This window comes from Gnatocerus cornutus, unplaced genomic scaffold, assembly GCF_029298725.1.
Source record: "Gnatocerus cornutus isolate USDA-ARS CGAHR unplaced genomic scaffold, icGnaCorn1.1 ctg00000023.1, whole genome shotgun sequence".
Classification (NCBI taxonomy): domain Eukaryota; kingdom Metazoa; phylum Arthropoda; class Insecta; order Coleoptera; family Tenebrionidae; genus Gnatocerus; species Gnatocerus cornutus.
The window spans coordinates 5175336-5200519 of record NW_028275375.1 but is presented as its reverse complement, the minus strand read 5'-3'; the positions used below and the strand labels follow the sequence as shown (position 1 = coordinate 5200519).

Sequence of the window (25184 nt, the reverse complement as noted above, 5' to 3'; positions counted from 1 at the left end):
AGAGGTTTAAGTTTTCTTGGCGGATGTTTTATGCGACGTGTCGAAGTCACGTGGAGTCTTTGTTCCGGGATTTCATAAAAGAATCGCTTTTTCTGCGTTTGAAAGCTGTTATTCGATTTGTTGAGACGCGAAGAAAGCCAGGAGTATAATATTTGAAATTATCGGAAAATTGGAACGAATAACGGGGGTTAAGTGGAAATGGCGAACAAATGTTTGAGTTAACGGTTTTTTATTTTTTTTAGTGTCGTGGGAAAAATAGGAGGAAAAAATAAGAGATTTTTCAGTGCTTCAGACATTGTAACGTGCCTCCAAGCAAATTCCTTGGAGCAGTGAAATTTAAATTTCCCGCCAGCGTGTGAAAACTGTCAACAATTTATCCCATTTCTCTAGTCTTTCGCTTCGTTTTTTTAACGTTTTGCTTGTTGAGTCTTTTCACTTTTGCCACTCATCGTTTGAATGACATGAGGGCTTGGTCACTGTTGCCAACTCAATGAAATTTTCCCTAGTCTAGGGAATTTTGAAGGCATTTAGAGACGGATACTTAAAATGTTAAAAAAGTAGTTTAAATTTTGTGCAACATCAAAGCAGTCAACTAAATTGCAGTCTAGCCAACTGTGAACAACCAAAAACTGTCAACAGAGATGCCTCAGAGGTTGCCAACTCTACGGAATTTTGGAGAGATCTGGAAACGTAGGGAATTTTTTCTATTCTAGGGAAATTACTGCGTCAAAAAAATCATTTTTTCAGTCAAACGTGACATTTCGAACAATTGGTTTCATTTTGCTAGTTGGCATTACTGCAGGAATGACAATTTTGTCAATTCTCCAGTGCCGTAGTGGAAATCAATGACCTTCAAAAATAAAAGCAAACGAATTAAGTAAAGACAATCCGCAAAATTTACAGAAACACGAAATTTTGACATTTGATTTTGATCTTTAATTGTTCGATTCCAATGCGGTGCTACCAACCTATTTCTCTACTGATGAAACTTCCCTAAATGAGTGAATGACGTTTCAAATTCATCCCAAAAGTCAAAATTGTAGGGACACAAATTGTTTTCTGGAAATTGCCTTGGAAAACACTTTCCTCGCATTTCCAAAAGAACATTTTTCAGCCTAGTGAAACAAATAACTATTAAACATAAAAAAGTAGTTTAAATCTGACACAACTTCAAGGCAGTTAACTATATAGCAGTATAGCCAACAGTGAACAACCAAAAACTGTCAACAGAGATGCGCTATAGTTGCCAACTTTACGAATTTTTGGAGGATTTAGAAATATAATGGATTTTTTTTATTCTAGGGATATTACTGCATAAAAAATCATCTTTTGAAAGTTTCGCCAGTCAAACATGACATTTCGAATAGTTGGTTTCATTTTGCTAGTTGGCATCACTGCAGGAATGACAATTGTGTCAATTTTCGGGGGTCGTTGTGGAAACCAATGACTTTCGAAAATCAAAGCAAACGGATTAATTAATTAATTAACTAATTAATTAAGTAAAGACAACCCGCGAAACTTACAGAAAGACGAAATTTTGACATTTGAATTAATCTTCAATTGTTCGATTTCAATGCTGTGCTACCAACCTATTTCTCTACTGATGAAACTTTCCTAAATTAGTGAATGACGTTTCAAATTAATACCAAAAGTCAAAATTGTCGGCACACAAATTTTTATGCCTATAGTATATCCGGTGAGAGATTGGGAGATTTCGACAGTTGACATATAGGTTGGCACCAAATTATGCTACAAAATCTCTAAAAACACTAAATTCCTACGCAAAATTGGTTGACAGTGTTGTCAGTAACTGGGGTTATTTTGTTAATTTAAATTTCGCGCGTATGGTACACTTTTTATTGCGTAGATTTAGTGACTTTTCTGTCATTCAAACTCTCACTGTACGAACTATAGGAAAACACTTTTCTCTCATTTCCAAGAGAGCATTTTTCAGTGTAGAAAAACAAATAACTATTTAATATTAAAAAAAGTAGTTTAAATTTGGCGCCACATCAAGGCAGTCAAATTAAATAGCAGTGTATCCAACAATAAACAACCAAAAACTCTCAACAGAGGTCCTGTGTCATAGTTGTCAACTCTAGGGAATTTTTGAGACATCAAGGTGCGTAGGGATTTTTGTTCTATTCTAGGGAAATTATTGCGGCAAGAAAATTGTCATTTCAAAGTCTCGGCAGCTAAACGTGACATTTAAAATAGTTGATTTCATTTAGCTAGTTGGTATCACTGCATGAATGACAGTTGTGTCATTGAGACTTTCAAAAATCAAAGCAATCGGACTAAGTAAAAACAACTCGGAAAATTTACAGAAACACGGTATTTTGACATTTGATTTTGATCTTCAATTGTTTGATTTCAAAGCGGTGCTACCAACCTGTTTCTCTTCAGATGAAACTTCTCTAAATGAGTGAATGACGTTTCAGATTTATAACAAAAGTCAAAATTGTCTCTGGAAAATGCTTTAGAAAACACTTTTCTCGCATTTCCAAAGGAACTTTTTCCAGCCTAGTGAATCAAATTACTATTCAACATTAAAAAAACAGTTTAAATTTGGCGCAACTTTAAGCCAGTCAAGCTACATAACAGTGTTTCCAACATTGACCAACCAAAAAACCCAACAGAGATGCTTTATTTTGATTTGAGAGTTAAAATAAAAAAATAAATGAAAAATTGTTTATTTTAGTAAAACCTTTTTTTGCAAAACAAAAATTTGACTTTTAAATAGGTAAAAAATAAGAAAATCTAGGGGACAATGATGTCCGGCGGCGGCGTAGAGAAATTTACAAAACAAATGTTGGCAACATTGTGCTGTGTGGTGATTTGACAGTACATTCGGTTAGGTTGCCATGTCCACATTGCTAGTTAATTTTTTATTTGAATCTTGATGAATTAGCTTTGGTGATTTTAAGATGTCAAGGTTGTCGTCAAAATCCCCCAGAATTTGACATTTGCCAATTTTGACAGAAAAGTTGCTGTTCATCGAAACTACGAAATTAGTGCCCTTAAACTGTTCAAAGTGAAGTGAAACTTCCAGAGTTGCGCCTGCTGTTTCAAAAAGGTAAGAAACGAATTGAATTTCGACACATTTCGTTGACAGAACTTCGATTGGGGAAAAATTGTATCCGGTCTAGGAAAATACACAAAATGCCTCCTCAGCCTCGGATTTACTTCCTGTCATTACTCCCATCGCCGTCCAAACTCCAATCAAAGTTATTTCGTTCGAATTTGGCGTTCCATAATTGTCGCTAATACTCCAATTCCTCAATTTATCCTCACGGCGCGCCTCCAGCGAAAGCTCGCTTTCGGTGGCTAATTAGAGAATCACTAGCCGGGATTTCAAAACTAATACCGAAACGCACCCTAACGATGATTGTGCCCCAAACTAACGCCATTATGTAGTTACAAGAGAGGAATTTAATGTACTTCCCAAGACTCTGTACCCAAACTCCCAATATTTAATTACCGGGAAAAACTTTAAGCTTTTCTTCGAAACCCGCCGATAAATTCCCTTATTGACTCAAGTTTCCAGAGGCGGCGAAACGAAAGAGTCCTGCAAGTGAAATAACTCAATTTACGCCATGTAAATGAAGAAGAGTTTGGGGGTTAAATGACGAAGAAAAGTGGAGAAATGCAAATCGCCGAGTATTGAAATTTTCAAGCTCTGGAATAAATTCACCCGTTTTTATTAATTATAACTTACCGATATCCGGGTTGTCTTTGTCATGATCCGTCCATTCCGAAAACTGCAATAGAATCGATAAATAATTAACATTGCTGACGCCACTATTCAAAACAGCTTAGATTAATCAAAGTTGGTAGCGCCCCGGTTCCAGTTTTGTTACGGAATTTTAAAACAGCAACGTAATTAGGTTAGGAAATTCCAAAGAGTGGAGCTTTCCAGCCAAAAGCTGCTCGAGAGATATTTACTGCTTCCGACATTTCCGCGCTCGTACACAAAACTAGTTTTCTGGTTTTTCCTGGAAAGAGTTGAGGCCTTCATCCAGCTGAAAATTTCGCCATTCTAGTCTAGGCAAAAAAAAACATGAAGGAATAATTCGCAAAATGACAAAAGTGTGTTTCACGTCTACACTATTTTTTGCTCTGAAATTTTGGAATTCGGAGCAGTAGATGAACAAGTCTAAAGTAGTAAAACTTCCAAATTTCAGAGTTTTAGGATAAAATTTGACAAAGTTGCGGAATTTAAATGAAAGTCATGAAAATTTTTAGTTCGTCTTCGAAATAACAATTTCTAAAAACTCAATTTTTTGCTCTAAAATTTTGGAATTTAGAGCAGTAAATTAGCAAGTCTAATAAAGAAGTAAAACCTCTGAATTTCACAGGTTTAAAACGAAATCTGACAAAGTTACGGAATTTAAGTGAGTCATAAAAATTTTTGGTTCGTCTTTAAAATAACAATTTCTAAAAACTTTATTTTTAGCTCCAAAATTTTGGAATTTAGAGCAATAAATTAGCAAGTTTCAAGTAGTAAAACCTCCAAATTTCACAGTTTTAAAGTAAAATCTGTCAATGTTACGGAATTAAAAGCCATGAAAATTTTTAGTTCGTCTTCGAAATAAAAATTTCTAAAAACTCTATTTCTTGCTCTAAAATTTTGGAATTTAGAGCAGTAAATTAGCAAGTCTAAAGTAGTAAAACCTCCGAATTTCACAGGTTTAAAACGAAATCTGACAAAGTTACGGAATTTAAGTGAAAGTCATGAAAATTTTTAGTTCGTGTTCAAAACAAAACTTTCTAAAAACTTTATTTTTAGCTCTAAAATTTTGAAATTTAGAGCAGTATATTAGCAAGTCTTAAGTAGTAAAACCTCTGAATTTCACAGTTTTTAAACAAAATCTGACAAAGTTACGGAATTTAAGTGAAAGTCATGAAAATTTTTAGTTTGTCTTCAAAATAAAAATTTCTAAAAACTTTATTTCTAGCTCTAAAATTTTAAAATTTAGAGCAGTAAATTAGCAAGTCTAAAGTAGTAAAACCTCTAAATTTCACAGTTTTAAAATAAAATCTGACAAACTTTCAAAATTTAAGTAAAAGTCATGAAAATTTTTAGTTTGTCTTTGAAATAAAAATTTCTAAAAACTCTATTTCTAGCTCTAGAATTTTGAAATTTAGAGCAGTAAATTAGCAAGTTTTTAAGTAGTAAGACCTCTGAATTTCACAGTTTTTAAACAAAATCTGACAAAGTTACGGAATTTAAGTGAGTCATGAAAATTTTTAGTTTGTCTTCAAAATAAAAATTTCTAAAATCTTTATTTCTAGCTCTAAAATTTTGAAATTCAGAGCAGTGAATTAGCAAGTCTAAAGTAGTAAAACTTCTAAATTTCACAGTTTTAAAATAAAATCTGACAAACTTTCGAAATTTAAGTAAAAGTCATGAAAATTTTTAGTTTGTCTTTGAAATAAAAATTTCTAAAAACTCTATTTCTTGCTCTAAAATTTTGGAATTTAGAGCAGTAAATTAGCAAGTTTTAAGTAGTAAAACCTCCAAATTTAACAGTTTTAAAATAAAATCTGGCAAAGTTACGGAATTTAAATAAAAGCGATGAAAATTTTGAGTTCGTCTTCAAAATAAAAATTTCTAAAAACTTTATTTCTTGCTCTAAAATTTTGAAATTTAGAGCAGTAAATTAACAAGTCTAAAGTAATAAAACCTTCAAATTTTACAGTTTTAGGATGAAATCTGACGAAGGTACGGAATTTAATTGAAAGTGATAACAATTTTTAGTTCGTCTTCAAAATGAAAATTTTAAATATTGGTAATGACCAACTTTATTATTACTGATTGTTGCTAAAGACAGATATGAAGACTAAAATGAAGTTGAAAACTGTGTCTGCATTTATTTCAAATAAACTAGTGAAAAGTAATTGTTTTAACTGTGGTTAATAGTTATAGTTTTAATTTTGCATGAAAAAGTTTTATTTTTTAACAGTATGTGGTAATTGCCGAGGTTCATCTTACCTAAATGAGTCTAATTGTACGATTTCAACAAAGATATTCATAAAATCCCTCCTGTTCTTTTGAGGACTCTCAAAAATTAGAAGTTCTTGAAAAAAATAAGTACCAGGAAATAGAGTTTGCAGAAGATTAATTTCATAAGTTGCTGGAAATTTTCACTCAATGCTTTCTTAATCTAAAAAACTCATTAAGTTCTATATTTCTAATTCCCAGCTTTTGAAATTTTTGTCTGGACTAGAAGTAAAATAAACTCGCTTTTTATGGAGATTGCACGTCCGTCTGCCAAAGGAATTGAGAGGTTTCTTGCACTTGAAAAATTCTTCGCCGTAAAATTTTTACGGGCGATGTTTCATAATCCGCCTGTTAAAGAGAATGAAAGTATGCAAATGCCGCCGTTAACTTCATGCACTTGCCGCCAATGTAAATTCCATAAAACCGAAAATGTATATTTCATGGAAGTACGAAATAGATGTAAATGTCAATTCTCCTTGCCTCGATGTTTATATTTGCAATGTTGATTAATTGATGTGTGTTTACGCTACGAGCTTAAAATACATTAGGGAAATTTTCTCAGTGTAAACAGACTTTTTGACAGTGTGTTCATTGACAAAACTGCACTAGCGCGAGTGCAATTTGCCCCAGTTTCTCCCCTTCTTTGTCGTCTTTCGATACTTTTATTCCCGCGACCAAAACAAACGCTTCACTCAGACATTCTCACTTCAAATAAATCAAAAACTTCACCGTAAATCCTCGAAGTTTCTATTGTGTTTTACTCCCAAAACCCGCCTGTTTTGGGGATAACATTAACAAGATAAATTAAAAATGAAGGGTGCCGCCCTCGGCGCCATTGATTAAAATGTAACAAGCTCTTAAAACGAAACAAAGCTGATTAAAAAAAAAAGAAGTTGATTGGGAAATTCGAGCCGCTTTCTTAACAAGACGGGGGTGGAAAGCAAAACCGCCCGCGTGGCGTGGTGCATTTCCGCCCCCAGAAATGGGAAAGTTGCAAATTATTCAAGTTCGCGGTTAAAACGTCAAGGAATATTTCCCAGACCGCATCTGAATGTTCCGGAAATTGTCCGTTCCGAAATTGAAAAGTCCCGGAAAAACTGGATTACCGGATCATGTGCGAAATGAGGTAGGAAAAACTCGTTTTCGAATTCCTGTTTTATTTATGTTAACTAGAAGATTTTCGGTGTAAAAGCTCCCAAATGAACTTGTAAGTTTCGTTTAACTTTCCCTCTGAGTTTTTTTATAATTCAGGTGACCAGCCTTCGGGAGACGTTGAATTTTAAAATATTCCATTGGTGGTAATGAAGTTAGCTAATGATTACATTAGTCAACAAATTTCAGGTCCGGATTCAGAGATATTCTTAAAAAATTAAAAGGTTTAAAATTCTGGAAACAAAATGTATTTTTGGTTGTGATGGCACTAAAGAAATGAAATTTAGGGAGGTTAGTACCTTTAACTCATTTAGTAACTGTACCAAATTACAAGATTCTGGAGCAAAAGACATAGATTTTAGAAATTTTTATTTTTAGGACGAACCAAAAAGTTTCAAAATTTATAAAAAAAAAATGTATTTTTGGTTGTGTTGACGCTAAAGACCTGAAATTTATAGAGATTATTACTTTTAAGTTATTTAGTAACTGTACTAAATTACAAGATTCTGACGCAAAAGACGCAGGTTTTAGAAAATTTCATTTTTTGGAGGAACCGAAAAGTTTCAAAATTTAATAGAAAAAATTATATTTTTGCTTGTGTTGGCGCTAAAAAGATGAAATTTACGGAGGTTAATAGTCTTATCTCACTTATTAACTGCACCAAATTACAAGATTCTGAAGCAAAAGACGCTGATTTTTGAAATTTTTATTTTTAGGACGAACCAAAAAGTTTCAAAATCCAGTAAAAAAAATTGTATTTTGATTGTGTTGGCGCTAAAGAGCTGAAATTTATAGGGATTACTACTTTTAACTCTTTTAGTAACTGTACCAAATTTTACTATTCTGAAGTAAAAGACGCAAATTTTAGAAATTTTTAATTTCCAGATGGACCAAAAAGATTCACAATTCTGTAAAAAATTGTATCTTTTGTTGTGTTGGCGCTAAAATCATGAACTTTAAGGATGTTACTACTTCTAACCCATTTAGTAACTGTATCAAATAACAAGATTCTGAAGCAAAAGACGCGGATTTTAGAAATTTTTATTTTTAGGACGATCGAAAAAATTTCTAAATTTTATAGAAAAAATTGTAACTTTGGTTGTGTTGGCGCTAAAGAGCTGCAATTTATAGAGATTACTACTTTTAACTCTTTGAGTAATTGTTTCAAATTTCAAGATTCTGCAGCAAAAGATGCAGATTTCAGAAATTTTTATTTTTAGGACGAACCAAAAAGTTTCAAAATTTATAAAAAAAAAGAAAGTATTTTTGGTTGTGTTGGCGCTAATGAGCTAAAATTTATAGAGATTACTACTTTTAACTTATTTAGTAACTGTGCCAAATTTTAAGATTCTGAAGTTAAAGAAGCAGATTTTTGAAATTTTTATTTTTAGGACGAACCAAAAAGTCTCAAAATTCAGTAAAAAAAAATGTATTTTTGGTTGTGTTGGCGCTAATGAGCTAAAATGTATAGGTATTACTACTTTTAACTCATTTAGTAACTGTACCAAATTTTACGATTCTGAAGTTAAAGAAGCAGATTTTAGAAATTTTTATTTTTAGGACGAACCAAAAAGTTTCAAAATTTAGTAAAAAAATTGTATCTTTTGTTGTGTTGGCGCTAAAATCATGAAATTTAAGGATGTTACTACTTCTAACCCATTTAGTAACTGTATCAAATAACAAGATTCTGAAGCAAAAGACGCGGATTTTAGAAATTTTTATTTTTAGGACGATCGAAAAAATTTCAAAATTTTATAGAAAAAATTGTAACTTTGGTTGTGTTGGCGCTAAAGAGCTGCAATTCATAGAGATTACTACTTTTAACTCTTTGAGTAATTGTTTCAAATTTCAAGATTCTGCAGCAAAAGATGCAGATTTCAGAAATTTTTATTTTTAGGACGAACCAAAAAGTTTCAAAATTTATAAAAAAAAGAAAGTATTTTTGGTTGTGTTGGCACTAATGAGCTAAAATTTATAGAGATTACTACTTTTAACTTATTTAGTAACTGTGCCAAATTTTAAGATTCTGAAGTTAAAGAAGCAGATTTTAGAAATTTTTATTTTTAGGACGAACCAAAAAGTCTCAAAATTCAGTAAAAAAAATGTATTTTTGGTTGTGTTGGCTCTAAAAAGCTGAAATTTATAGGGATTACTATTTATAACTCATTTAGTAACTGTACCAAATTTTACGATTCTGAAGTAAAAGACGCGGATTTTAGAAATTTTTATTTTTAGGACGATCGAAAAAATTTCAAAATTTTATAGAAAAAATTGCAACTTTAGTGGTGTTGGCGCTAAAGAGCTGCAATTTATAGAGATTACTACTTTTAACTCTTTGAGTAACTGTTTCAAATTTCAAGATTCTGCAGCAAAAGATGCAGATTTTAGAAATTTTTATTTTTAGGACGAACCAAAAAGTTTCAAAATTTATAAAAAAAATGTATTTTTGGTTGTGTTGGCGCTAATGAGCTAAAATGTATAGGTATTACTACTTTTAACTCATTTAGTAACTGTACCAAATTTTACGATTCTGAAGCAAAAGAAACTGATTTTAGAAATTTTTATTTTTAGGACGAACCAAAAAGTTTCAAAATCCAGTAAAAAAATTATATTTTTGATTGTGTTGGCGCTAAAGAGCTGAAATTTATAGAAATTACTACTTTTAACTTATTTAGTAACTGTACCAAATTTTAAGATTCTGAAATAAAAGAAGCAGATTTTAGAAATTTTTATTTTTAGGACAAACTAAAAAGTCTCAAAATTCAGTAAAAAAAAATGTGTTTTTGGTTGTGTTGGCGCTGTAGCGATGAAATGTAAACAAGTTACTACTTTCAACTAATTTATTAATTGTACTAAATTACAAGATTCTGGAGTAAAAGACGCAAATTTTAGAAATTTTTATTTTTAGAACGAAGCAAAAAGTTTCAAAATTTTGTAAAAAAATCGTATCTTTGGTTGTGTTGGCGCTAAAGAGATGAAATTTGGGCCACTTACCACTTTTAACTCATTTATTAACTGTGGCAAATTACAAAATTTCGAAGCAAACGATGGAGATTTTAGAAGGGACCAAAAAGCTTCAAAATTCTACTTTAAAAATGACTTTTCACTGCTCCTTTCCAAATTTCGTTAAAAATTGTTGGAAAAATGTCCTTAATTGAGTTGGACCGAGAGAATGCGGATTTCTGGTGGTATTTGCGGCAAAATCCGATCGTTCTCTAAATCTTGAGGAACTGTGATTTGTTACCATTAGTAGGAAGGCCGCAAATTCCTGCCGGATCAGCAGGAAATTTATGTTACGTAAGCGAATCAGGTCTGGCTCGTATTAATGGAAAGATGCTGATAATTAGAACGAGATAAAGTCGTTGCGTGATCTGAATCGTACCAATACAGCCTTGAATTATTATTTTAGTATGAGGATTTTTTGAAATTCACCTCTCGTCCTCTATTTAATTTAACCGAGTTAGCACTCATCATAAAAATTTCCGAGCCTGCATAACGACCAGATATATTAACCAGCGCACTCCCAAGCGCTTAAGATACCGACATTTAAAATTCAACATACCATTGCCTGTAACTGCTCACGATATCCTCTAAAAATAATAAAATTAATAAAGATAAAACAATCTCTCTCCCTGGAACGACTTTTTCTTCATGTCTCTGTTTCGTTCAGTCGTAAAATGAATATTTCCATCGGTTTATTGCCGCCACTCTATAACAATTCCTGTTGATGTCCTGTTTTTAATATCGGGAATACGTCATTGACTCCATCCACGTCAACACTCAGCAGCAGGACAAATAGATCGGGTTTCAGCGGAGTTTTCAGGTGAACGAGATGGCGTCAAACCGCAATCAGTATTTGTCGGGGAAAATGCGTCGCGGCGGTGCGAAGAAAATTCCTCTTTTCGCAAAAGTGCAAGCCAAACGCAGTTACTTATTAAATTTGAGACTTGGATCCCAACTCTATCGATACTTTCAGCGCGGCTCAAACTCAAAAGCTTTCTATTTTAAATAAAAGTCCAACATTTCGGTCGACTGAATCCGCACAAAGATATTTTTAACGAACAAAAGAACATGTTTGATCTTTTCGTAACTTTCCGGTTCGTTGTTGGTTGAAAATGACGTAAAAGCGGTACGCGTAATTACAGAAGAATAAGAGAAAATCGTATGAAATTGTTTAGTGTCATGTCGGCACTTGTAGTTTATTAAATTAACTTCAAGGCGCGGAGTTTATTGCCACTTTTAGGGTGAAAAATAACAAAGAGCAGCTTTCAAATACAATTTTAAAATTTTTTTTTGGGGTGTTAAAAGGAAGGAAAAATTTCCGATTTCTTTCACTAAAATTCGTAATTCTGGTAATTTTAGCGCTACAACTGTGAAATTTAGGGAGGGTATTATTTTTGAGTCGTGTATTAACTCCACCCAATTTCAAATTTAGAAAGTAAAAAACACAAATTTTAGAAATTTTTATTTTTAAGACGAATCAAAAATTGCAAATTTTTTTTCACTGAAATTCGTAATTCTAGTAATTTTAGTGCTACAACTATAAAATTTAGGGAAATTACTATTTTTGAGTCGTGTATTAACTCCACCAAATTTCAAATCTGTAGAGCAAAAGACACAAATTTTAGAATTTTTATTTTTAAGACGAATAAAAAATTTCCGATTTCTTTCACTAAAATTCGTAATTCTGGTAATTTTAGTGCTACAACTATCAAATTTAGAAAGTTACTATTTTTGAGTCGTGTATTAACTCCACCCAATTTCAAATTTATAAAGTAAAAAACACAAATTTTAGAAATTTTTATTTTTAAGACCAATCAAAAATTTCATATTTTTTTCACTAAAATTCGTGTTTCTGGTAATTTTAGTGCTACAACTATGAAGTTTGGGGCATTTACTATTTTAAAGTCGTGTATTCATTCCACCAAATTTCAAATTTGTAGAGCAAAAGACACAAATTTTAGAAATTTTTATTTTTAAGACGAATCAAAAATTGCAATTTTTTTTCACTGAAATTCGTAATTCTTGTAATTTTAGTGCTACAACTATAAAATTTAGGGAAATTACTATTTTTGAGTCGTGTATTAACTCCACGAAATTGTAAATTTGTAAAGCAAAATACACAAATTTTAGAAATTTTTATTTTTAAGACGAATCAAAAATTTTCTATTTTTTTCACTAAAATTCGTAATTCTAGTAATTTTAGTGATACAACTATGAAACGTAGGGAAATTCCTATTTTTGAGTTGTGTATTAACTCCAGCAAATTTAAAATTTGTAGAGCAAAAGACACAAATTTAAAAAAAAAAATATTTTTAAGACGAATCAAAAATTTACGATTTCTTTCACTAAAATTCGTAATTCTGATAATTTTAGTGTTACAGCTATAAAATTTGTTTAAATTAATATTTGAGAGTCGTGTATTAACTCCATCAATTTTTAAATTTATAGAGCGAAAGACACAAAATTTTAGAAATTTTTATTTTGAAAACAAACCAAAAATTTTCTATTTTTTTCACTAGAATTCGTATGTCTGGTAATTTTAGTGCTACAACTATGAAGTTTGGGGCATTTACTATTTTAAAGTCGTGTATTCATTCCACCAAATTTCAAATTTGTAGAGCAAAAGACACAAATTTTAGAAATTTTTACTTTTCAGACAAACCAAATATTTCCGATTTCTTTCACTAAAATTCGTAATTCTGGTAATTTTAGTGCTATAACTATGAAATTTGGGGAAATTACTATTTTTGAGTCGTGTATTAACTCCACCAAATTTCAAATTTTCAAAGCAAAAGACACAAATTTTAGAAATTTTTATTTTCAAGACGAATCAAAAATTTCCTATTTCTTTCACTAAAATTCGTAATTTTGGTAATTTTCGTGCTACGACTATGGAATTTGGGAAAATTATAATTTTTGAGTCGTGTATTAACTCCACCAAATTTCAAATATGTAGAACGAAAGACACAAGTTTTAGAAATTTGTAATTTTTTATACGAATCAAAAATTTCCGATTTCTTTCATTAAAATTCGTAATTCTGGTAATTTTAGTGCTACAACTATGAAATTTAGGGAAGTTATTATTTTTGAGTCGTGTATTAACCGTAAAAAAATTCAAATTTATAGAGCAAAAGACACAAATTTTAGAAATTTTTCTTTTTAAAACAAACCAAAAATTTACGATTTTTTTCACAAAAATTTGTAATTCTTGTAATTTTAGTGCTACAGCTATGAAATTTGGGGAAGTTACAATCTTTGAATCCCAAAACTCAAACCCCTCAAATTTCAAATTTATACAGCGAAAGATACAAATTTTAGAAATTTTTATTATTTTCAAGACGAATCAAAAATTTCCGATTTCTTTCACTAATATTCGTAATTCTGGTAATTTTAGTGCTACGACTATGAAATTGTTGAAAATTACTATTTTTGAGTCCTGTATTAATTCCACCAAATTTCAAATTTTTAGAGCAAAATACACTAATTTTAAAAAATTAAAAAAAAAATATTTTTAAGACGAATCAAAAATTTACGATTTCTTTCACTAAAATTCGTAATTCTGGTAATTTTTTTGCTACAACTACGAAATTTGGGGAAATTATTACTTTTGAGTCATGTATTAACTCCATCAATTTTTAAATTTATCGAGCGAAAGACACAAATTTTAGAAATTTTTATTTTGAAGAGAAAAAAAAAATTCGATTTCTTTCACTAAACTTCGTAATTCTGGTAACTTTAGTGCTACGACTATAAAATTTGGGAAAATTAAAATTTTTGAATCGTGTATTAACTCCACCAAATTTCAAATCTGTAGTACAAAAGACACAAATTTTAGAATTTTTATTTTTAAGACGAATAAAAAATTTCCGATTTCTTTCACGAAAATTCGTAATTCTCGTAATTTTAGTGCTACAACTATGAAATTTAGGGAAGTTATTATTTTTGAGTCGTGTATTAACTCCACCAAATTTCAAATCTGTAGAGCAAAACACACAAATTTTAGAAATTTGTATTTTTTATATGAATCAAAAATTTTCGATTTCATTCACTAAAATGCGTAATTCTGGTAATTTTAGTGCTATAACTATGAAATTTGTGGAAATTACTATTTTTGAGTCGTGTATTAACTCTGTCAAATTTTAAATTTATAGAGCGAAAGACACAATTTTTAGAAATTTTCATTTTTAAGACAAACCAAAAATTTTCGATTTCTTTCACTAAAATTCGTAATTCTGGTAATTTTAGTGCTACACCTTTGAAATTTGGGGAAATTACTACTATTGAGTCGTGTATTGACTCTACCAAATTTCAAAAATGCGAAGCAAAAAACACAAATTTTAGAAATTTTTATTTGTAAGACGAAGCAAACATTTCGGATTTCATTCACTAAAATTCTTAATTCTGGTAATTTTAGTGCTACAACTATAAAATTTGAGGAAAGTACTATTTTCAAGTCATATATTAACTCTACCAAGTTTCAAAATTATGGAGCGAAATACGCAGCTTTTAGAATTTTTTTTAACTATTTTTCCCCCAATTAGCTCCGTTTTTCCTAATAAATATGCACTTCTGGCAATCCATTTCTAAAATGAACTCGTAATGGAAATGCAATGTTCTTCGTAATTCGCAACTTTAAAATTGGGCCAAAGCAAATAAACCCGTAAATGGTGTCGCCGTTCCGGTCCTGCTCGTCGCAGCTGCCGCCCCTAAATTTAATGTTTCGTAAAAGACATAAATAACGCGAACTTAGGTGCAGAAAGCAGGTAAACCACCCCCATACAAAATTAAGACCGCCCTTCTGCTTATAAACTAACTTCGGGTTGTTTTGATTAATGAAAGTGTCTCAAGAAGCTAAAAAATTCTCTGCATTTTTAACTAGCTTTGTATCATTAACTACTGATTGTCCTGCGAGTTGGCGCTCGGCCAAGAGAGAATCTTGTAAATCGTGCCATGCTAACCCTCCTCCAGTGGCGTGCTCGGCTGAAGAAAACATTTTTTCCCTGTCATCTGATCTCCCACTTACGCAATTAGGGATAATTAATTAATTTATTGTTTGCGGACACATCCAAGACAATAAATTTCATTATGGTAACATAGGATGAGCTGCGTCATGACAGAAGAAAGGGTCCGAGTGCTTTCTTTAATGACCCATTGCAGCCCTCCAGCCCTGAAAACATCCGTTTTGTTTGCCGGGGTGGAATCCATATTATATCGACCTCAAAGGGCAAGAACCTCTCTTTGCCGTCAAAAATTTTAGACGAAAGTTATAAATAAAAATCGCGGCGAATTAAAAACTGGGTAATGCAAACAAATCATCGGTGATATAAATAGGAAATGCGAGATTTAGTCTCAGTTATCTTTATCAATTTATCGGAGTAATAATAAATCTTATTTACTTTTAATAAATAGAACTTGCATGTACAACGAATTTTGCTCTGCTCTGTAAATATTGCTCTAGCGTTAATATCTCTGTTCGTGTTATCAAAGATTAATGTTTTTATTGCCGGTGATAATTCCGCGATATTGCGGCGAAAGGAGCTCCACAGCTCATGCAATTTTCTCGAATAAATAATTTAGTATTGAATGTATCGGCCTTCGCTGGAGTATCCTGTCTGGATCAATCTATTTTACTGAAGTACAAAGTGAGTTCCGACGTAAATGGTTTTGCTCATCCTGTAGATAATGCCCAAGATAAAACTGAAAACATTATCAATTCTAAAAAACTGACAATTTACCCGGAATATTGCTTCTCCATTCAGCGAACATAAAACGCCTAATCAAATTTTCAGTTGTCGCTTTTTGTGCTTGACATTTTCGCAATAAACAACTTTTAATACAACCGCCAGGACGTGGGAAATTCCGAGCTTGGCTATAAAGGTTTCGAGGGGTTTCGGTTTGCATATTTTCGGAAATTAATTCATGAGCTCGATGTATTAGCGAGCGGCCAAAATCTGGTTTTTACGTTATGCAGATAAGTTTCATGTTTGATATTGTCACAATCAGCTAGCCGGTTATTTTCATACCGGAAATTTTAGATATGAACGTTAATTTTTTACGAGGTTTTTCGGATTTTAATGGCAGTTACACGCAAAAACAGGCGGATTTTAAAAAATAGTGGAAAAACCACGAGGAATTTCTACTTTATATTTTTGTTATGCTGAAGTTCTAACTATAAAGGAACAATAAAATTCAGTCAAAGAAAATAAAAGACCTGGCGCCTCCACCATTTTGAGCGGACTTTTAAAAATTCGTATTCTTCTTAATTGTGCCGACAAAAAATTGAATTGCCTAGAAATAAATCTCCAGAAGCTCCGCACAGAAAATTCTATCAATACAGCCCACATTAGCACTTTGAAAGTGCCTTGTCTCAATTTATAAAACGTAAATACCAGGATTAGTTTCTGTTCGCAGATCCGAGGATATTTTTACCATTAATTTAGTTTCTGTAAAAAATCCATTTCGTTTTTTAGAAAGAGAGCGACATTTATATTAATGTGAAGCTAGCTTTTACAATCTCCCATAAAGCAGTTTCTGAGACATTAATCCGCGTTTTATATGTTGCAAAAGCACGAAATGATCAGTTTTAATGAATTTTTTCTACTTGTGGGCGGGCTAATTTTCACTGAATTACACTAGTCAACAAATTTTGGGCGACACTGTACCGGAGCAGTCGGAAGTCTTTTCTAAAGTGGAATTTTGAAACTGTTTGGTCCGTCTTTAAAATAAAAGTTTCTAAATTCTGCGACTTTCGCTCCAGAATCTTGTAATTTGGTACAGTTACTAAATGAGTTTAAAGTAGTAACCTTCGTAAATTTTATGTTTTTAGCGCCAGCACAACCGAAAATACAATTTTTTTACTGAATTTTAAAAAAATTTCTCTTCCTAAAAATAAAAAATTCTAAAATCAGCGTCGTTTGCTTCAGAATCTTGTAATTTGGTACAGTTACTAAATGAGTTAGGAATGTTAACCTCCGTAAATTTTATATTTTTAGCGCTAACACAACTAAAGATACAATTTTTTTTTCAGAATTTTAAAACTTTTTGGTTTGTCGTAAAAATATATTTTTTTAAATTCAGCGTCTTTTGGCTCCGTGTCTTGTAATTTGGTACAGTTACTAAATGAGTTAAAAGTAGCAATTGCTATAAATTTCAGCTTTTTAGCGAAAACACAACCAAAAATACAATTTTTTTTACAGAATTTTGAAACTTTTTGGTTCGTCCTTAAAATAAAAATTTCTAAAATTTGCCTCTTTTGTTTCAGACTTTTGTAATTTGGTACAGTTGCTAAATGAGTTAAAATTAGTAATCTTTATAAATTTAAACTTTTTAGCGCCAACACAACCAAAGATACAATTTTTTTTATTGAATTTTAAAACTTTTTGCTTCGTCCTAAAAATAAAAATTTCTAAAATCTGCGTCTTTTGCTTCAGAATCTTAAAATTTGGCACAGTTAATAAATGAGGTAAAAGTAGTAACTTGTGTAGATTTTATTGCAGTAGTGCCAACACAACCAAAAATACAATTTTTTTTACAGAATTTTGAAACTTTTTTTTCATCTTAAAAATAAAAATTTCTAATATCTGCGTCTTTTGCTTTAGACTCTTCTAATTAGGTACAGTTACTAAACGAGTTAAATTTAGTAACCTCACTAAATTTCATCTCTTTAGCGCCAACACAACCAAAGATATAATTTTTTTTATTGAATTTTGAAACTTCTTGGTTCGTCCTAAAAATATTTTTTTTTTAAATCTGCGTCTTTTGCGCCAGACTCTTGTAATTTAGTACAGTTCATAAATGAGTTAAAAGTAGTACCCTCTCTGAATTTCATCGCTATAGCACCAACACAACTAAAGATACATTTTTTTTTCCAAAATTATGAAACTTTTTGGTTTGTCTTAAAAATAAAAATTTCTAAAATCTGCGTCTATTGCTTCAGAATCTTCCAATTTGGTACAGTTACTAAACGAGTTAAAAGTAGTAACTTCCGTAATTTTTATCTTTTTAGCGCCAACACAACCAAAAATCCAAATTTTTTTAAAGAATTTTCAAACTTTTCGATTGACTAGTTTAGTACCCTTCATAGTCGTGTAATTTTTTGAATTTGAAAATAAAACGGCAATTCTGCGGCACTACGCCTGTTTGTTTAAATTGAAATTTATCGTAATTTCGCCCCAATTTATTTCCTCGCAATCCAACCCTTTTCGGACCCGAGCCCTTTGAGCGTTTATTGCAATCAGTAGCAAAAGTAGTTTCCCTCTCTTCCATCTAAATTAAATCCCAATCGGGCGTCTTTTTAGCGGCGCGGCGGTATAAAAAAGCGAAATGAAAATCCTCCGAACGTAATCGAAGTATAATTTCCAATCGGATTAAAATGGGGTTAATGGGGTTATACTGTGCATTGCAACACGCAAACATGCCATGCCACCCCTAAATCGCAATCCACAGCGGTTTATAGGTAACCGTGACGGTGCAGTGCAATCATTAGGTCGCGGTGTCAAAGACCTTTATGATTGCAGGTAGGTCGTCGACTTCGGGGGTGGAGAAAATTCCGTTCTAGTTATTTTCTAACGGAGGCATTTAGTTCAAGTGTCAAGAGAGTGATGAATTATTTCTATTGAAAGACGCCGGTGATTTATGAAATGGTGGATTTGTTGGGTTAATTGGATGATTTTTTGCGAGCGTTTCGAATTAATTTCGGGGGAGAGTCAAAGTCGATCAAGCTGCAATTTCAACTGAAAGAAACCCGCATCCATAATTTATTTTCACTGTCCCGAGACTACAGTTTCCATAAATCTCCTCAAAGGTCAATAGAACGATACATAAAACCCAATTGCCCGAAACCTCCGTCGGCCAAGGAAAAACTCGTCTCGCCATCATGAAAGCTCCTTAAAAGCGACAATCTGTTTTTCCCGGTTTAAAAATTTCAAATGACCGATTTTTGGTGAAATAAGTGGCATCTGTCTGGTGCTTTACAACAGATGGAAAAGCGATAAAAAGCGATAATAAATTTGATAGGGGATGTTATCAAATTAGACAACGCTTGAAATTTTTACGACACCGTAAAGATTATAATTGAAACTGTCTATAAAAATGGGAGTATATTGACGATCAGTAGTAAAATATCGAGGAAACTTTGTTTAAACTAGACGGTTTATTTTTCAGTTTCGAGTTTTATGAGTAGTTTGGGATTTGCATTTTCCGGCATCTTCCGGTGTTGTGGGTGTCTTTAACAACCGACGGGTGTTAACTTCATCTCTGATTGTTACAAAGTTTCAAATTGACTTCGAAAGGTGTTCTACAGGGCTAAGCGCTTATCGAAGTTAGTTTACATGACAAATTTACATATTTTATTAAGTTTTCACAGTTTTTAATTGCAGACGTGGCCGTGTGACCAACTTCTCATCACTCTGATGTTTATAAGACGTACAGATTTAGGTTGCAAATTTCTACATTTTTAATCGTGTAATTCGTTCCTGTTGCAAATGTTGCAATGGCGGTGTTACAGTCGGTTTATGGTTGCAAATTTAGGTTGGTATCATTGTCCCCCAGAATTTGACATTAGCCAGTTTGTCATCAAATTTACTATGTGATAGAGTTATCTAATTTATTGGTGCGACAGTAGTTCAATTCAAAGCTAGTAGTTCTAATAGTTTTAGGGCTACAGCAATCAAATTTGGGAATGACACTTTTACAATCTTGACTATTAATTGTGCTAAATTACAAAATATCAAACAGACGAGACCAATTTTAGAATTTTTCATTTTTAGGACGAATCGAAAATTTTCATTAGTTCAATTTGGAGCTTGTAGTTCTGATAGTTTTAGTGCTACAGCAATCAAATTTGGGGAGAAAACTTTTACAAGCTTGATTATTAACTGTGCTAAGTTACAAAATTATCGGGCCCACGAGACAAATTTTATAATTTTTCATTTTGAAGATGAATCGAAATTTTTCAGTAGTTCAATTTGGAGCTTGTAGTTCTAGGAGTTTTAGTGCTACAGTAATCAAATTTGGGGAGGAAACTTTTCCGAGCTTGACTACTAACAGTGCTAAATTAGAAAATGATCTAACAGAGTAGACCAATTTTAGAAATTTTCATTATAAGGATGATCGATTTTTTTTAGTAGTTCAATTTGAAGTTTGTAGTTCTACTAATTTTAGTGAAACAACAGTAAAGTTTACGGAGGACACTTTTCCAAGCTTGACTATTAACTATGCTATATTACAAAATTATCAAATAAACGAAACCAATTTTAGAATTTTTCAGTTTTAGGACGAATTGAAATTTTTTAATAGTTCAAATTGAAGCTTGTAGTTTTAGTAATTTTAGTGCTACAGCAATCAAATTTGGGAATGAGACTTTCACAAGCTTGATTATTAATTGTGCTAAATTACAAAATTATCTAGTCGACGAGACCAATTTTAGAATTTGTTATTTTTAGGACGATTAGAAATTTTTCAATAGTTCAATTTGGAGCTTGTAGTTCTGGTAGTTTTAGTTCTACAGCAATCAAATTTTGGAAAGACTTTTTTCCAAGCTTGACTATTGAATGTGCCAAATTACAAAACTATCAAACAAACGAGACCAATTTTAGAATTTTCATTTTTAGGACGATTAGAAATTTTTTAGTAGTTCTATTCGAAGCTTGTAGTTCTGGTAGTTTTAGTGCTACATCAATCAAATTTGGGGAGAAAACTTTTACAAGCTTGATTATTAACTGTGCTGAGTTACAAAATTATCGGGCCCACGAGACAAATTTTATAATTTTTCATTTTGAAGATGAATCGAAATTTTTCAGTAGTTCAATTTGGAGCTTGTAGTTCTAGGAGTTTTAGTGCTACAGTAATCAAATTTGGGGAGGAAACTTTTCCGAGCTTGACTACTAACAGTGCTAAATTAGAAAATGATCTAACAGAGTAGACCAATTTTAGAAATTTTCATTATAAGGATGATCGAATTTTTTTAGTAGTTCAATTTGAAGTTTGTAGTTCTACTAATTTTAGTGAAACAACAGTAAAATTTACGGAGGACACGTTTCCAAGCTTGACTATTAACTATGCTATATTACAAAATTATCAAACAAACGAAACCAATTTTAGAATTTTTCAGTTTTAGGACGAATTGAAATTTTTTAATAGTTCAAATTGAAGCTTGTAGTTTTAGTAATTTTAGTGCTACAGCAATCAAATTTGGGAATGACACTTTCACAAGCTTGATTATTAATTGTGCTAAATTACAAAATTATCTAGTCGAGGAGACCAATTTTAGAATTTGTTATTTTTAGGACGATTAGAAATTTTTCAATAGTTCAATTTGGAGCTTGTAGTTCTGCTAGTTTTAGTTCTACAGTAATCAAATTTTGGAGACTTTTTTCCAAGCTTGACTATTGAATGTGCCAAATTACAAAATTATCAAACAAACGAGACCAATTTTAGAATTTTCATTTTTAGGACGATTAGAAATTTTTTAGTAGTTCTATTCGAAGCTTGTAGTTCTGGTAGTTTTAGTGCTACATGAATCAAATTTGGGGAGAAAACTTTTGCAAGCTTGATTATTAACTGTGCTAAGTTACAAAATTATCGAGCTCACGAGACAAATTTTATAATTTTTCATTTTGAAGATGAATCGAAATTTTTCAGTAGTTCAATTTGGAGCTTGTAGTTCTAGGAGTTTTAGTGCTACAGCAATCAAATTTTGGAATGACACTTCTACAAGCTTGACTATTAATTGTGCTAAATTACAAAATTATCAAACAAACGAGACCAATTTTAGAATTTTCATTTTTAGGACGACTAGAAATTTTTTAGTAGTTCTATTCGAAGCTTGTAGTTCTGGTAGTTTTAATGCTACAGCAATTAAATTTGGGGAGAACTCTTTTCCAAGTTGGATTATTAACTGTGCTAAATTACAAAATTATCTAGTCGACGAGACCAATTTTAGAATTTGTTATTTTTAGGATGAATCGAAAATTTTCATTAGTTCAATTTGGAGCTTGTAGTTCTGATAGTTTTGGTGCTACAGCAATCAAATTTGGGGAGGACTCTTTTCCAGGCTTGATTATTAACTTTGGTAAATTACAAAATTATTCAACAGACGAAACCAATTTTAAAATTTTTCATTTTTAGGACGTATCGAAATTTTTCATCAGTTCAATTTGAAGCTTGTAGTTCTAGGAGTTTTAGTGCTACAGTAATCAAATTTGGGGAGGACACTTTTCCGAGCTTGACTATTAACAGTGCTAAATTAGAAAATGATCCAACTGAGTAGACCAATTTTAGAAATTTTTATTATAAGGATGAATCGAATTTATTTTTTCAGTAGTTCAATTTGAAGTTTGTAGTTCTGCTAATTTTAGTGATACTGCAGTAAAATTTAGGGAGGACACTTTTCCAAGCTTGACTATTAACTATGCTATATTACAAAATTATCGAGATTTTTTTTTTAATCCCAAAAATTGCAATTTACCCCTAAAATTCTCCCGAATTGAAAGTCTGATTTACACCCAAATATGTTTGAAAATTTACACAGAAGGTGGAAGACGATAGAAAATTTGTGCTTAAACTTACCTTGACTTTTTTGCCGCCACGTTTGGCGGCGATAGCTCGTGACTTTCTCCGTATTCTATCCAGAGGTGCCTCTTGGAGAAAACCCCGACAAAAGCACCACCACAAGTCCACTTCTCACGTATTTTTAAATATGAGGCGCCGATTGATTTATTCGCGAGCTCTGTTTTCCAGTCTATTCTTTATCGGCTTATTTTCCCAGCGTGATGAAGAGCGGTTTTGATCCTGCTAGTGACAAGAGTTTTAGAAAAAATATGATTGGGATAATTCGAATTAGACCCTCATCTACCATTTCGAAAGCAAAGTTAATTATTCAGGGAAAATTGTCATTGTGGCGATTTTCAACTGGTTTACGTGGTGTGAGAGCACCTGCGGGTCGTTACAAAATTACTGGAATTCTCAGTGGTGCTGCAGGAACTGCGAGATTTCTGCGGCAGAAAAATAGGGAGGAAGCGGAAATAGTCAAAAAAACGGGAACAGTACTGGAAAAATCAATAGTTCGTTATGTTCCAGGAGTTTGTTTTGAATAATAAATTCGTTTTAAATGTTTGCAGTGCGTTGCATGTGCATAATTTGTTAATTATTGCGAGAAGTGAAACTTGATCCTCCTCGCCTTTGTAGACACTGTCGGCTTTCCCTAATTTACAAAAAATCCCACAGCAAACAACTAAAGTACTCAGTCAAACTTCTCGAATTTCTTCGCCAACTAATAAAACGTCTCCTGCAGCCAAAGACCAAAATTCCTTTCATTCCATTTCAAATCCAATAACGTCAATTTTGCGAGTATTTGGCTCACCAAACCCAAAACAATGTAAACACACAAAGTAAACGTGAAATTTCCAACCATCACAATTCCACCGACACCAAAACCATTGTTATTTCGAGCCCAATAATTTTAGCCTTCAATGACTTATTTCTCTCGTTTTCAATAAACAAATCGGCGCCTTGCGGCAACAATTTCCTGTTTATTTCTTTTTTACTTACTCGGTTTTAATCACGCGCACTTTACCCGCGAGCGTAACGTGCATCCACTAGCATCGGATGCCGGTTACTGACGCCGAGCGTCGCTGATAATCCTCTAGACGCCCAGCGCCGTGTTTTAAGAGTCCAGACGCACCGCGTCGATTACACCGTGTGTTATGTCCGTCTAAGTGCCATCGCAGATTCTGGAAGCGTTTAGTCACTGCCAACCTGCATTACCGGGAACTTTGAAGAGCTTTCGCGACTTATCAAAGTTGGAATTTTTCTTAATTGGAACGCCTTGTTTACAAATCGTATCGTTTCTCTTAATTATTCGCCGACGAGGCCTCGGGCTCTTTTGTCTGGTCAGACAAAGCTAAATAATTACGGTTCTTTACTACTTATTCAGAGAAAGCTCTTATTTATGAGATGTGTCTGGAGGAGATTTGGATGTTTTGCATTTATTTTGCTTTCGGGGCTCTGAGTGAAGTCTTTTACTTAGGAGATGAAAAATAAACGCAATCAATCTGAAATGAAGCGTTCCTCTTCAACACATTGGACATTTTGCAACAACAAATCATGAGATAAGCTCAAGGGCTCGTCCTCTTGAGCCCTGTGGTCAGCTCGTGGTCGCTGAAGAGCCGATGAGCTTGCGGCGACTTCTAATTTAATTTACGTGACATGTTCTTCTTTTTGCAGGTTGCTTGTTGCTTCTTCAGTGTTCCTTTCCATTCTCTTCTTTCGTCCTTATTTGTGGTACTTTAACGATAAATGAAAATCGATTTCTTTTCTTGTAGTATTTTACTGTTAGGTTTTTAAAGTTTTGCGCCTGAAGTTATGCAACCATTTAAACATTCAGAGACAGTCAAGATTAAGTAGGACCACTTTTTTTTTAAATTGAGCTGTGTAAACCAAGATTTCGAGTAGGCATAATGATAATTATTGTAGGTTTAACAATGATTTTGATAAAGCAAAAAAAAAATTACATTGATGCATGTTTTAACGTTATAGACTACTTCAGTCATTTGTTTGATCTCTTTTGCTTTTAAATCCATCCGCAATTGTAAACACACTTTGTAGTCACAGACTGTCCCTCGTAGGTTAATAATTATTAAAAGTCTATTATTGGTAGGTCTGATGACGTCCTATTAGTAGTTCACACTTTAATTTTTGCCCCAAAAAAAAACTTTCTAAAAACGCCGAAATTGAGTGTAATACGAGTCCTTTTTAGGTGAAAGCTTGACTAATAATACTGCTGCGTTACAAAATTATTGAGCCGAGGAGACTAATTTTAAAATTTTTCATTTTTAGGACGAATCGAAAATTTTCAGTAATTCATTTTGAGGCTTATAGTTCGAGCAGTTTTTGTGCTACACTAATGAAATTTGGGTAGGACACTTTTCCAAGTTTGGCTATTAATTGTGCTAAATTACACAATTATCGAATAAACCAGACCAATTTTAGAATTTTTCATTTTAAGGATGAATCGAAAATTTTCAGT

General features: G+C 32.3%; 1 protein-coding gene across 2 annotated transcripts in view; it reads right to left on the bottom strand.

The window, feature by feature from the left end:
- The window catches only part of LOC148166528 (transient receptor potential-gamma protein-like), a 129063-nt gene extending 106231 nt beyond the window's left edge, over positions 1-22832 (bottom strand). For both annotated transcript variants that reach the window (XM_088048679.1, XM_088048680.1), the window contains exons 1-2: positions 22727-22832; positions 3719-3761 (exon numbers count right to left, since the gene is read on the bottom strand). The gene's annotated coding sequence lies outside the window, so the exon portion shown is untranslated. The remainder of the gene's footprint in view (positions 1-3718; positions 3762-22726) is intronic.
- Positions 22833-25184: the final 2352 nt, after the last annotated feature.